At 45.1% G+C, this 12919-nt stretch overlaps 3 protein-coding genes across 4 annotated transcripts in view; 1 reads left to right on the top strand and 2 right to left on the bottom strand.

Moving 5' to 3' along the window:
* LOC144587362 (uncharacterized) overlaps positions 1 to 8214 on the bottom strand; it is a 60380-nt gene extending 52166 nt beyond the window's left edge. For both annotated transcript variants that reach the window (XM_078387736.1, XM_078387739.1), the window contains exon 1: positions 7988 to 8214. The gene's annotated coding sequence lies outside the window, so the exon portion shown is untranslated. The remainder of the gene's footprint in view (positions 1 to 7987) is intronic.
* Positions 1 to 12919, bottom strand: part of LOC140703737 (uncharacterized) — a 465058-nt gene that overhangs the window by 11666 nt on the left and 440473 nt on the right. Inside the window, exon 2 of the mRNA XM_072987177.2 lies at positions 6878 to 6942. The gene's annotated coding sequence lies outside the window, so the exon portion shown is untranslated. The remainder of the gene's footprint in view (positions 1 to 6877; positions 6943 to 12919) is intronic.
* Positions 10351 to 12919, top strand: part of LOC140703800 (uncharacterized) — a 30033-nt gene continuing 27464 nt past the window's right edge. Inside the window, exon 1 of the mRNA XM_078387722.1 lies at positions 10351 to 10454. The gene's annotated coding sequence lies outside the window, so the exon portion shown is untranslated. The remainder of the gene's footprint in view (positions 10455 to 12919) is intronic.

Here is a 12919-nt window from a genome sequence, read left to right as displayed (position 1 = left end):
TAACTTGCCTTTCTCATTAAAAAAAACCCAAGATAGCTTACGGCCATCAGAAAAAGGCAATACTTAAAAGTGAAAAACAGCAAGACCACAAACATTAAAATGATTAAACGGCTTGGGCCCTGGATACCTGAAGGGCCGCCTCCTTCCATATGAACCTACCCGGCAGTTAAGATCTAGCCAGGGGGCCCTTTTGAAAGAGCCGTCCCTCAAGGAGGTAAGAGGGACGGCTTGTAGACAAAGGGCCTTTTCGGCAGCTGCCCCCAGACTATGGAATGCCCTCCCGACTCAGATTCGTCTGGCGCCGACACTGATGACATTTTGGCGCCAGGTCAAAACCTTCCTGTTCCAGAAGGCTTTTAACTGAAATACTATTAGCTGTCGGTCTGATGGCAATTTTATATATTTTTTTAATTGTATTATAATTGTTACATATCTTTATTGTATTTTAAATGCTGTAAGCCGCCCAGAGACCTTTGGGTAGTGTGGGCGGCATATTAATCAATCAATCAATCAATCAATCAATCAATCAATCAATCAATCAATCAAATAATAATAATAATAATAATAATAATAATAATAATAATAATAACCAAAGCTACACTAAAATTAGAAAACAAAATCAACATTTAGAAAACACCAGAGCCCGTGTCATGTAGTGGACCGAGGGTTGGACCAGCCTGTGTGATGTCACGGAACCATTTGTAATTCCAATTGTGGTTCTTAATATTTTGAGATTATTTGTATGTGCTATATCTAGACTTTTGCCTCTGTGTGTTGCCTATTCTTCAGGAAAAGCTAAACAAAAAAGAGCAGATCTAGATTCAGCGTTGTTTGTATTGTAAAAATTTAAAAAGGGGGGAGTGATACCTGGATGTAGCAGAAATTAGTTTTATTCCTGGTTTTGTGGTAGAAAATCTTATTCTACATATTCTGTTTTTTCCAACATTACTTCTCTCTTGAGCTCTGTATTAAATGCCTATATTTCACACTTTCCACCCTTTAACCTTTCAATAACTAGAGGGCCCATCTAGGAATGCTGCCTGGAGGCCAAACACAGATAAAACGAGAGAATCATGGAAAAGTGAAGTTGGAAGGGGCCCACAAGGCCATCAAGTCCAACCCCCTGCTCAACGCAGGAATACAGTCAAAGCAGATCTGCCAGGTGATGATCCAAGAGTCGAAACATAAAACCCAGCAGGGAGCCGGAGGCTGAAGGCCATACATCGGGGTCCTGCTTGGACTTTGGTTCAGCTGCTTGCGTCTTGTCTGACCTCTTGCTGGAGCTAAAATATTGGCTAGCGGGCTTGGTCCATAACAAAATGGTCACAGTGTCAGAGGACTGGAAGACAGCACACATCACGCCAATCTTTAAAAAGGAAAAGAGGGGGGAACCCGAGAAACCACAGGCCTGTTAGCCTAAAGTCTGTCCCAGAGAAGACTGGGTATTTTAAGATTTTATCATCCAAGATAAAATCTTAAAATACACAGAACAACAAGCCTTGCTGAGGGAGAATCAGCATGGCTTTTGTAAGGACAAGCCTTGCCTCACAAACTTTTTAGATCTCGAAAAGCTCAACAGGCATGCGGATGCGGGCAAATCGGTGGATACTGTCTATCTGGATTTTCAGAAGACATTTGACACGATCATTCACCAAAGGCTGCTGAAAAAACTCCACAGTCAGGGAATAAAAGGGCAAATCCCCTTATAGACTGAGAATTGGTTGAGAACCAGGAAACAGAGAATTGTTTCCAATGTTCACAATGGTGAGAGGGGAAGAGCAGTGTGCCCCATGGATCTCTCCTGGGATTGGTGCTTTTCAACCTGTTCATCAATAACCTGGAGACAGGGATAAGCATTGAGGCAGACAAGTTTTCACATGACATGAAGCTTTTCCGGGTGGTGAACACCACAAGGGATTGTGAATAACTCCAGAAGGATCTCTCTAGACTGGAAGAATGGGCAGTAAAATGAAAAATGCATTTCAATATAAGAAAATTTAAGAAAATGTAAAGTAATGCACACCCCTTCATTGATTGCTGTCTTGTCGTGGCGAAGGGGCTTGAGTAATTCAGAGAAACTGTGGGCTATGCCATGCAGGGACACCCAAGACGGACAGGTCATAGTAGAGAGTTCCGACTAAACGCCATCCACCTGGAGTAGGAACTGGCAATGCCACTCCAGTATCTTTGCCAGGAAAACCCCATGAACAGAAACAAAAGGCTAAAAGATATAACGGTGGAAGATGACCCCTCAGGTCAGAAGGCGTCCAACATGCTACTGAGGAAGGGTGGAGGACAAATACAAGTAGCTCCAGAGCTAATAGAGTGATTGGGACAAAGCCGAAAGGACGCTCAGCTGTGGACGTGCCTGGAAGTGAAAGGAAAGTCCGATTCTGCAAAGAAAAATACTGCATAGGAACCTGGAATGTAAGATCTATGAATTTTGGTAAGCTGGATGTGGTTAAACAGGAGATGGCAAGAATAAACATTGACATCCTGGGCGTCAGTGAACTAAAATGGACGGGAATGGGTGGGCAAGAATCCTGTAGAAGAAATGGAGTAGCCCTCATAGTCAACAAAAGAGTGGGAAAACCTGTATTGGGATGCAATGAAAAAATGATAGAATGATTTAAATATGAATCCAAGGCAAACCTTTCAACATCAGTGATCCAAGTTTATGCACCAACCACCAATGCTGAGGAGACTGAAATTGATCAGTTCTATGAAGACTTAAAACAACTTCTAGAACTGACACTAAAGAAAGACGTTCTTCTCATTCTAGGGGATTGGAATGCTAAAGTAGGGAATCAAGAGATAAAAAGAACAATAGGTAAGTTTGGCCTTGGAGTTCAAAATGAAGCGGGGCAAAGGCTAACAGAGTTTTGTCAAGAGAACAAGCTGGTCATCACAAACACTCATTTCCAACAACACAAGAGGTGACTCTACACGTGGACATCACCAGATGGGCAATACCGAAATCAGATTGATTATCTTCGCTGCAGCCAAAGATGAAGAAGCTCTATACAGTCAGCAAGAACAAGACCAGGAGCTGATTGTGGCTCTGATGATCAGCTTCTTATAGCAAAATTCAAGTTTAAACTGAAGAAAGTTGGAAAACCCACTGGGCCAGTCAGATATAATCTAAACCAAATCCCTTATGAATACACAGTGAAGAACAGATTTAAGGAACCCGATTTGGTGGACAGAGTGCCTGAAGAACTTTGGATGGAGGCTTGTAACTTTGTACAGGAGGCAGCAACAAAAACCATCCCAAAGAAAAAGAAATACAAAAAAACACAAAGTGGCTGTCCAAGGAGGCCTTACAAATAGAAGTGAAGAGAAGGGAAACAAAATGCAAAAGAAATAGGGAAAGTTACAGAAAATGGAATGCAGACTTTCAAAGAATAGCAAGGAGGGACAAGAAGGCCTTCTTAAATCAACAGTGCAAAGGAGTAGAGGAAAATAAGAGAAAGGGAAAAACTAGAAATCTCTTCAAGAAAATTGGAGATATTAAAGGAACCTTTTGTGCAAAGATGGACATGATAAAGGACAAAAATGGTACGGACCTCAGAGAAGCAGAGGACATCAAGAAGAAAGGGCAAGAATACACAGAGGAATTATGTGGTGCTGGAGGAGAATCTTGAGAGTCCCCTGGACTGCAAAGAGAACAAACATATCCATTTTGAAGGAAATTAACCCTGAGTGCTCACTGGAAGGACAGATCTTGAAGCTGAGGCTCCAATCCTTTGGCCATCTCATGAGAAGAAAAGACTCCCTGGAAAAGAACCTGATGTTGGGAAAGTGTGAAGGCAGGAGGAGAAGGGGACGACAGAGGATGAGATGGTTGGACAATGTCTTTGAAGCGACCAACATGAATTTGACCCAACTCCGGGAGGCAGTGGAAGACAGGAGGGCCTGGCATGCTCTGGTCCATGGGGTCACGAAGAGTCGGACACAACTAGGAGGTGATGGGACCAGTGGCCATGATCTTAGTTTTTTTGATGTTGAGTTTCAGACCGTTTTTTGCACTCTCGTCTTTCACCCTCATTACAAGGTTCTTTAGTTCCTCCTCACTTTCCGCCATCAGAGTGGTATCATCTGCATATCGGAGGTTGTTGATATTTCTTCCTGCAATCTTAATTCCATCTTGGGATTCCTCCAGTCCAGCCTTCCGCATGATGTATTCTGCATATAAGTTAAATAAGCAGGGTGACAATATACAGCCTTGTCGTACTCATTTCCCAATTTTGAACCAATCAGTTGTTCCATATCCAGTTCTAACTGTTGCTTCCTGTCCCACATATAGGTTTCTCAGGAGATGGATAAGGTGGTCAGGCACGCCCATTTCTTTTAGGACTTGCCATAGTTTGCTGTGGTCCACACAGTCAAAGTCTTTTGCATAGTCAATGAAGCAGAAGTAGATGTTTTTCTTGAACTCTCTGGCTTTCTCCATAATCCAGCGCATGTTGGCAATTTGGTCTCGAGTTCCTCTGCCCCTTTGGAATCCCGCTTGTACTTCTGGGAGTTCTTGGTCCACATACTGCTGAAGCCTACCTTGTATGATTTTGCGCATAACCTTGCTGGCGTGTGAGATGAGTGCAATTGTCCGGTAGTTGGAGCATTCTTTGGCACTGCCCTTCTTTGGTATTGGGATGTAGACTGATCTTTTCCAGTCCCCTGGCCACTGTTGAGTTTTCCAAACTTGTTGGCATATTGAATGTAGCACCTTAACAGCATCATCCTTTAAGATTTTAAATAGTTCAACTGGAATGCCATCACCTCAACGTTCTTAAGTTGAAGCAAAATTTCCCATAGGAATGGACTGAAAACCAATTAATCCGTTCTGGCTGTTTTTTTGTTATGTAGAGGTGCGTTCGTACATTGAAGCATTAGTTCCCATAGGAACTAATGCAAAGCTGGTTAATACATACTCTACCACTAGGGGGAGAATTTTTTTTTAACCTAAGATGACCTAAGGTTAAAAAAAAGAGCAGGAAAGGTTTTTCTTTTCCTGTTCTTATCTTGGATTTCTGTTCTCAAGTAGAAGCAAAATTTAGTGAATGGAGCTGTTCTTAAGTTGGATTGTTCTTAAGTAGGGACGTTCTTAAGTAGAGACCCCACTGTAATTCCATCATATTATATCTCCAGAGCCAACAACCTCTCAACAGGCAAAAGCTGCCAGTTTCCACTCCACCCCAAAGAAGAGATGACATGGGTAAGCGCTCTGATGCCACCACGATGCCTGTGGAGGGGGAGACTGAAAGCTAAATGATGCTATTTCTCAGGCGTTGACATCCTTCACCGTTGAACACAAGGCAGGAGAAGAAGCTGATGTGTGATACTCTTTCTGAAGAGACACATGGGTGCACTTTCTATACATCAGGGGCTCATAGCCCTGAAAATAAAGGAAAAAAAGGTTTCCCTTCCTTTGGGCGAGGGCCAATGGGCTACTTACTCACTTTCCTTCTTTGCTTCATTTTTCAGAGGGTTAGTAGGGTGCTTTTTGTTTGTTTGTTTTTACATCGAAAGGTACAAATGCCTAGTAATTCCTTCAAGATGATCAGAAGGACTTACTTCCAATAAAAAAAATTAGGATTCCAAAGATTGGGTCTTTCTATAGTTGTGCTAAAAAGAGATTGGACAAGAATGAAGGGAGTGTGTTTCTTCATTTCATTTATTTCAACGGGTCTGATCAAAGCCCTGCTAACCGAATAAAGCAGCAGCAGCAACAACAGGAGAAACCAGAATACCAGCCCAGGTCAAAGTAAAGGAGATTTTTTAATTCTCCAGCTATTTCTTGGATCATTTGTTAGGGGGAGGCATCAAGGTGTGCTTAACAATGACGTTCACAAGTACTCAGAATCCTGGATGCTCGAACCCAAGAAGCAACGTTGTGTTTTATTTTCCGGTTTCCCATAATTGTCTTCTCCTTCCCAAGGGCATCAGTGGAAATGCCCCTGTTGGGACATGAAGAGAGGAGAAAAGGAAGGAGAGGAGAAGTAAGAAGGACCAGGAGCAGAGAGAGAGAAACAGAGAAGTGGTGGCAAGTACAGTAGAGGTGAAGAGAGTAAGATACTGCTAGAAAGGTGGGAAGGTTTCTGGACGGAGAAAGCATGGGTTCCTATCTGGGAGAGGATGATGATACCAAGAGAAGAGGGAGGAAGGGGAAGGAACCGTCACTCAGTCAGGAAACGTTTCCACTGGGATAAACAGGAAAGAAGAGGATGGAGCTGAAGGATAAGGGAAGAGCAGACGCAAACAGGAGAGGAGAAAAGAGAGAATGTGGAATGGAGGAACCTTCCCCCACGCAGGGGTGTGGAATCGCCTTCCCAGAGGGGACGACCGGAGGGGGAGAGTGGTGGACTGAGGAGACGCTGCCCCTCTTGCATCTGCTGGTGTCAGCTTCAAGGGAAAACCCCCAGAAAGAGAATTACGGTAGTCTATTCTTGTGGATGAATCTGGGGAGTGATGGGAAGAAGAAGGTGGGAACAGAAATGATGTTACCTCTTAATCAATAGAGTCCGAAGTACATGCTGGTGGTGCAAAGCTAAATCTGGATTGTCTGTTAAGAGGGAACAAGAAGGGAGCCTTGAAGGGGGACCCCCATGCCCACTCCTATCAAGAGGACCTATCCTTGGTGAGCATGGGGTTGGGGTGAGCAGGATTGAGATCTTTAAAAAAACCACAACCTAAATAAAAGGCAAAGAAAACCAAACACCGCCACTCTACACATCTTCAGACAGGCAGTGTGGTGCCGTAGATGGAGTACAGAGTGGAAACCGGGAGAGCTGGATTCAAATCCCTGCTGGGCCAGGGAAACTGGGAGGTGAGAGTGGTTGGCAAGGCTGCTTAAGCCACCTCTTGAAATCCCACTTACCTTGCAAATGTTGAAGAGATCGGGGAACTGGTTGTAAAGAGACATCAGCTCCGTCTCAAACCTTCCTAGAAGAAAAAAAGAAATAGGTCAGCCTGGAGGCTTTACAGATAAAGCAAATCAAAAACGTTTCCTTTCTAGATGTGCCTTCGTCATGTTTATATTGAATGGGCCTCCATCCTCATCTCTCTCTCTCTTTTTCCGGCAGCAGAACAGGAGGAAGAAAGCAGCCCCTGGCAGGAAGGATGGATCGATCCCCCTTTCAGCCTCGGCTAGGAAACATCTCAGAGAGGAAAGTTCACCACCTTCTTCTCTGTCCTGCTTCTCTCCTGCCTCCCTTTCAGAAAAAGTCAGTCTGTGTTCAGAATAGGGAAGCCCCCCCCCCAGTCCTAAAGTTGATCCTCAGCTCATGATTTGGTCTCGAGAGGGATCGGGTTACCCCTCCTCTCTGCCAGTTAATCCAGGAAAACACACACACACACACCACAGAGAGAGAAATAGTGCAAAAGAGCAAGCGGTCCGGCAGACGTTCCCCCTCCCTCCCAAACCCCATTTCTCCTGCCCGCCCCCCCAAGTTGCCAAGGATGGGGCTCCTCCACCTCCTGCCTGCCCGCCCCATCGCAGCCCCCTTTGCCTTTCCTGCCCCACCTGGGACTTTGGCCCTTTTAAGGGAGGGGAGGGGGTTGTCCTGGGTCATTAGAGGGAGGCGGGGGGGGGGAGGAGATGGGAGGCAAGTTACTTTCTCGCGTTTCTTTCTTTCCATCCAGGGCAGGATTCAAGGGAAGGCAGGGTCTCCTCACACACACCCCACACACGCTCTCGGTATTGAAGCGCAGAGAGCCTTGCAAGGGGGGGGGTCTGGTCTCCCTGCATCTAGGAGTGAGATCTGGACCCCAGAGATCCTCTCCCTCCTTTGAATCCCCTTCCCTCCGAAGGAGACCCAGATGGGGAAAAAAGGCCTTACAAGCAGGTCGAGCAGCGCAAATCCGTAACACGTCATCATCGGCAATGCCCGGAGAAACCGCCCCCCCTTCTCCCGAGACTGGCCATCTCAACTCCCCCCCCCCATTCAAATATTAGACCCAATCTGCCCCACCCCAATCCATCGCCCACCTCCGTCCAGGTCCCGATCCGGGAGGCGCCCCCAAAAGCCCCGCTTCTCTCCTCCAGGCGCCTTTCTTGGCCCGAAAGGGAAGAGGCAGGCGCTGCAGGATCCCCGCTTCTTCCCGCTCCCGTTCAAAATGGCGTCCAGGGGAGGGGCTCTTCCTTCGCCTTCATAGCTCTATGTTCCTCCTCTTCCCCCTCCTGCACGAACGCCATTTTCCTTCTCTTTGGAGCCTTCAACCGCCCCGCCCCCCGCCTTGTTCCTGCCTTTCCCTCTTCCCCCCCCCCATTCGTTGAAGGAGGGGGAAGGGGAGGAACCTAGAGCTAGGAAGGCGAAGGAAGAGCCCCTCCCCTGGACGCCATTTTGAATGGGAGCGGGAAGAAGGTGGGCGCTGGAGGGGGGGGCAGGTCGGAGGTGGGGTGGGGGTGAGATTTACAGGGGAGGATTGCATGGGGGGGAATGAGATGACCGGCACCCCGCCAGTCTCAAGGGTGTGTGTGATTCCTTTGTGGTTTGTCTTGCTGGACCCTCGTGCAAGGCAGTTTTTTTCCTCTGGGTCTCCTCGGGAGGGAGGGGGAGGGGGATTCAAAGGGGAGAGAAAATATCTGGGGCCCAGATGCTCTCTAGGGCTTCATCGAGTGCGTCCGTGTGTGTGTGTGTAGGGGGGGGGTAAGGAGACCCTGCCTTCCCTTGAATCCTGCGAGGAGCATCCAGTGGATGGAAACAAAGGGACGGCAGAGAAAGTTACTTGCCCCCCCCCATCTCTCTTCCCCCCCCAACGCCTCCCTTAAAGGGCCAAACTCCGGGGGGGGGCAGAGCAGCAAAGGGGGCAGCGCTGGGGGGGGGCAGGCAGGAGGTGGAGGAGCCCCATCCTCAGCAACTTGGGGGGCGCAATCAGGAGAAATGGGGTTTGGGAGGGAAGGGGGGGGTCCTGCCTGCGCCTTCCCTGCGAGGGGGAACGTCTGCCGGACCGCTTGCACTTTTGCACACACTCTGTGTGTTTGTCTCGCTGTGTGTTGTGTGATGATGTGTTTCTGATTGTATTTTCCTGGATGATCCGGCAGAGAGGAGATCCTGAGCTGAGGATCAACTGTAGGGGCGGCTTTCTTGTTGTGTTGCTTGTGAACACAGACCATCTTTTTCTGAAAGGCAGGCAGGAGAGAGAAAGTAATGGATTTTCCTCCCTGGGATGTTTCCTAGCGGAGGCTGAAAGGGAGATCTCCCCAAGAAGCGTCTCCTGGTGGACGTTGTTCTTCCCATAGGGCCAAGACTATTCTGGTCTTTGGGTCCTGAAAGGCACAATTCAGGGCCATTGGCCGTGCAAAAGACCTGCCCCTCACTCCTCCTTCATAGGGGTTCTCCCTCCTGCCCCCAATTTGTGGCTCTCCATGGGGTGGAGCAAAGGAAAGAGGCCGAAGGAGCTCCGGTCCTTCCACATGGAGGGCAGGAGGAAAGAAGGACCTGATGGCAACCCAGCCTCTGCTTCTAGGGTGTGCGCTCTCCCAGCGGGTCTTTTGCGGAGTGAATGGCTCTGAAGGGTCTGTTCCAGACTAAGTGATTGTATAAATGCATTCTTTTACATCAAGGGCACCTAATACCCTCGGTTGCCGCCTTTCCAACCCCTACGAGGTTTGCAGTGAACTCAAAGGGAAGAGCGAAGCCTAAGCAAGGTTGGGGGTTGGAAGACAGCAGGCGAGAAACGTCCTGAGATCTGAACTGTGCCCGCCTTGGGTTGGCAACCCCGCGACACAAGGCCCTTGGAGGGAACGCACAGAGGCCGAGGAGCGCCTTTGGAGATGCCCCGTATGTTGGGGATCCTTGAAGTGCCAGAAATAACGAATGGTCTTGTGACAACAGAGGGCCTGGCCTAAACCTCGGTCCGCTGCATCACATTATCTCTGGTATTTAATAGATGTTGATTTTGTTTACCATTGTTAGTGTAGGTTTGGATTAATTCTTTTAAAGATTTTTAGACTTCTTGTTTTTAACTTTTAAATCTTGTGTTTTAAAGATTTACATAAGCCGCCTTGGGTGCTTTTAAAGGAGAAAGGTGGAGTAAAAATATTTTAAATAAATTGTGGATGAAATACACTCTTGCATGCTGCTGCTTTCATCGCATGTCTCAGCAGGAAGAAGGTCCTGCTGCTCTCTGGTTCCCTGCTGTTGCCCCCTCCTCACTGGGATGATGGGAGCTTTTATCTCAGAGGGGTGGTTTCTTTCTTGACTACCTTTCTGTTCCTCTTGTTCTGCTTCCTGCAGAAGAGAGAAGGTATGTAGCCCCGTTCAATAGAAACATGCCGAAGGCACATCCTGGAAGGAAATGTCTTTGTTTTGCTTTATCTATAAAACCTCCAGGCTGATCTTTTCTGTTTTTCTTTTCTCCTAGGAAGGGGCGAGACTGAGCGGAATTCTCTTTCCTTTTTTTGGGATCAAAAAACAAAGAACCAAATCCCAGATCCCTCCAACATTTGCAAGGTACGTGAGATTTCAAGAGGTGGCTCAAGTATCCTTACCACACACTCACTCTCCTCTCAGTTTCCCCGGCCCAGCAGGGATTTGAATCCAGGTCTCCTGGTTTCCAGTCTGGTATTCCATCCACGACACCACACTTCTTCTTTGAAGATGTGCAGAGCGGTGGTGTTTTGGGGTATGGTTTACTTTGGATCTTACTTACTTTTTTTAAAAAAAATATCTCAATCCTGCTCACCCCAACCCCATGCTAAGAGGAAAAACGTGATGATCCTGATTTCGGATCCCTCCCTCCCTTAAAGGATAAAAAGTCGCAGGTGGGGCTGGGGCTGCGATGGGGGGGCAGGCGGGAGGTGGAGAAGCCGGGATGGGCAGGAGAAATGGGGTTGTGGAGGGAGTGGGTTCCCTGCAAGGGGAAACATCTGCTGAACCTCTTGCACTTTTCTTTTTTATGCTACAAGGGTGATGATTTTACTGACAGAGAAAGGTTCAGCAACAAGATCCATCATCAAGCCTTTTTAAAAAAAAATTTATTTTCTTTTTATTATATAAAATCCATCCATGCTGATTTAAGACATAAGACATAAGACATAAGACATAAGAAATTTATTTGTCATTGCGCTCACAAGTGGGTGCAACGAAATGAGGTGCTCTTCCCCAAGGTAAAACTGGACAACACTACAAAAAAAAGTTAAAATATACACAACTTTCACCATCCAAATATAGATACCCCGTTTTTTCTCAGCAATTAAAATCCACCAAAAACCTATGGCCCCACATTTAAACTCAATACTGCACTTGGGTAAAAACTGTTCTTGAATCTGCTTGTCCTTGCTTTCAATACCCTGAATCTCCTTCCTGATGGTAATAGTTTAAAGAGCTGATATCCCGGATGAGAGGAGTCTTTCAGTATGTTAGATATCTTCCTCTTACATCTGTTCTTATACAATTCTTCCAAAGAGGGGAGTGAACAGCCAATGATGTTTTGGGCCGTCTTAATCACCCTTTGAATTGCCTTAACATCATGCCACCAGGGTACAGTTTATAATCATTTGTAAAACAACTACTATACACATTGCGCTCCTCTACAACATCCTTCTAAACATTGATAGAATAAGTCCCATGTTTGATAATATTTTGTATCTTCTTTTCCTTTAATTTTCAGTGTTAGTCTGTCCATTTTGGCGCAGTCCAATGTCTTTTTAATTATTTCTTGATCCGTAGGTGTTCCTTCATTTTTCCAGTACTGTGCATAAATAATCCTCACAGCTGTTAGAATATGCAATATTAAATATACATTTTGTCTATCAACACTTTCTGGTATTATACCTAACAGAAAGAGCTCTGGCCTAAAATCTACATGCTTTTTAATTATTTTTAAAAGCCATGTATGTATTTTGTTCCAAAATTTTTTTGCTTTATCACAAGTCCACCAGAGGTGATAATAGGTTCCAATTTGTTATGACATTTCCAACATTTACTTGACCTATTAGAATACATCTTAGCCAATCTATTGGGAGGTAAATGCCATCTATAAAACATTTTATATAAATTCTCTTTATAAGATGTTGCCATTGTCATCTTATAGTTTCTAGACCACAGCTCTTGCGATTTTTCTAAGTCAATATTGTATCCAAAAATTTTTGCCCATTGAACCATCGTTTCTTTGACCTGTTCCTCCTCCATTTTCCAGTTTAAAAGGAATTTATATTTTTTCCTAATTTATCATCTGATGTTAACATTTGGTCAAAAGTTGTCTGTTCTTTATAAAAATCATCCATTTTTAGGTCCCGTTCATATCTTGATTGTATTTGCATTATAGACCACCACTATGCATCTAATCCCTGGTCTATAAGATCTTGTTTTGGCTTTAATCTCCTTTCTATGTCTAAAATATCTGTATAAGTCAAAATTTTCCTAACATTCAAAAGGTTGGGATGAACAAATGCTTCTATGGGTGAAACCCATCCTGGTATTTTTGTGTACATTTTCATTTTTATTTTTTCCCATATTATATACAGGGAGTTTCTAATATAATGGTTTTGAAAATACCTATGAGTTTTGGCTTTCTGATACCATAAAAAGGCATGCCAACCCAACTGTAGATCATGTCCTTCTAAATACAGAAGTCTTTTGTTTTTCAGGCTAATCCATTCTTTCAGCCAAGTTAGAACAGTTTATAGGTAATATAAGCTCCAGTCCTGTAAACCAAATCCTCAGTTTTCCTTGGATTCTTGGAGCATTTTTAGTTTGATTCTGGCTTTCTTCCCTTGCCATATACATTGTAATATTTTGTTTAGATCATCCAAGTATTCTCTATTTTCACTGGCACTGTTTGAAACAAAAAAGTAGCTTTGGCAAAATGTTCATTTTGATTGTTGCAATTCTTCCTAATACTGATAATTGTAGGTTTTTCCATTTTTCTAGGTCTATTTTTATTTGCTTAAGTAGTTTCATATAATTATCTTCTT

Source organism: Pogona vitticeps, chromosome 2, assembly GCF_051106095.1.
Source record: "Pogona vitticeps strain Pit_001003342236 chromosome 2, PviZW2.1, whole genome shotgun sequence".
In the NCBI taxonomy this organism is placed as follows: domain Eukaryota; kingdom Metazoa; phylum Chordata; class Lepidosauria; order Squamata; family Agamidae; genus Pogona; species Pogona vitticeps.
This window is presented reverse-complemented; position numbering and strand designations above follow the sequence as displayed.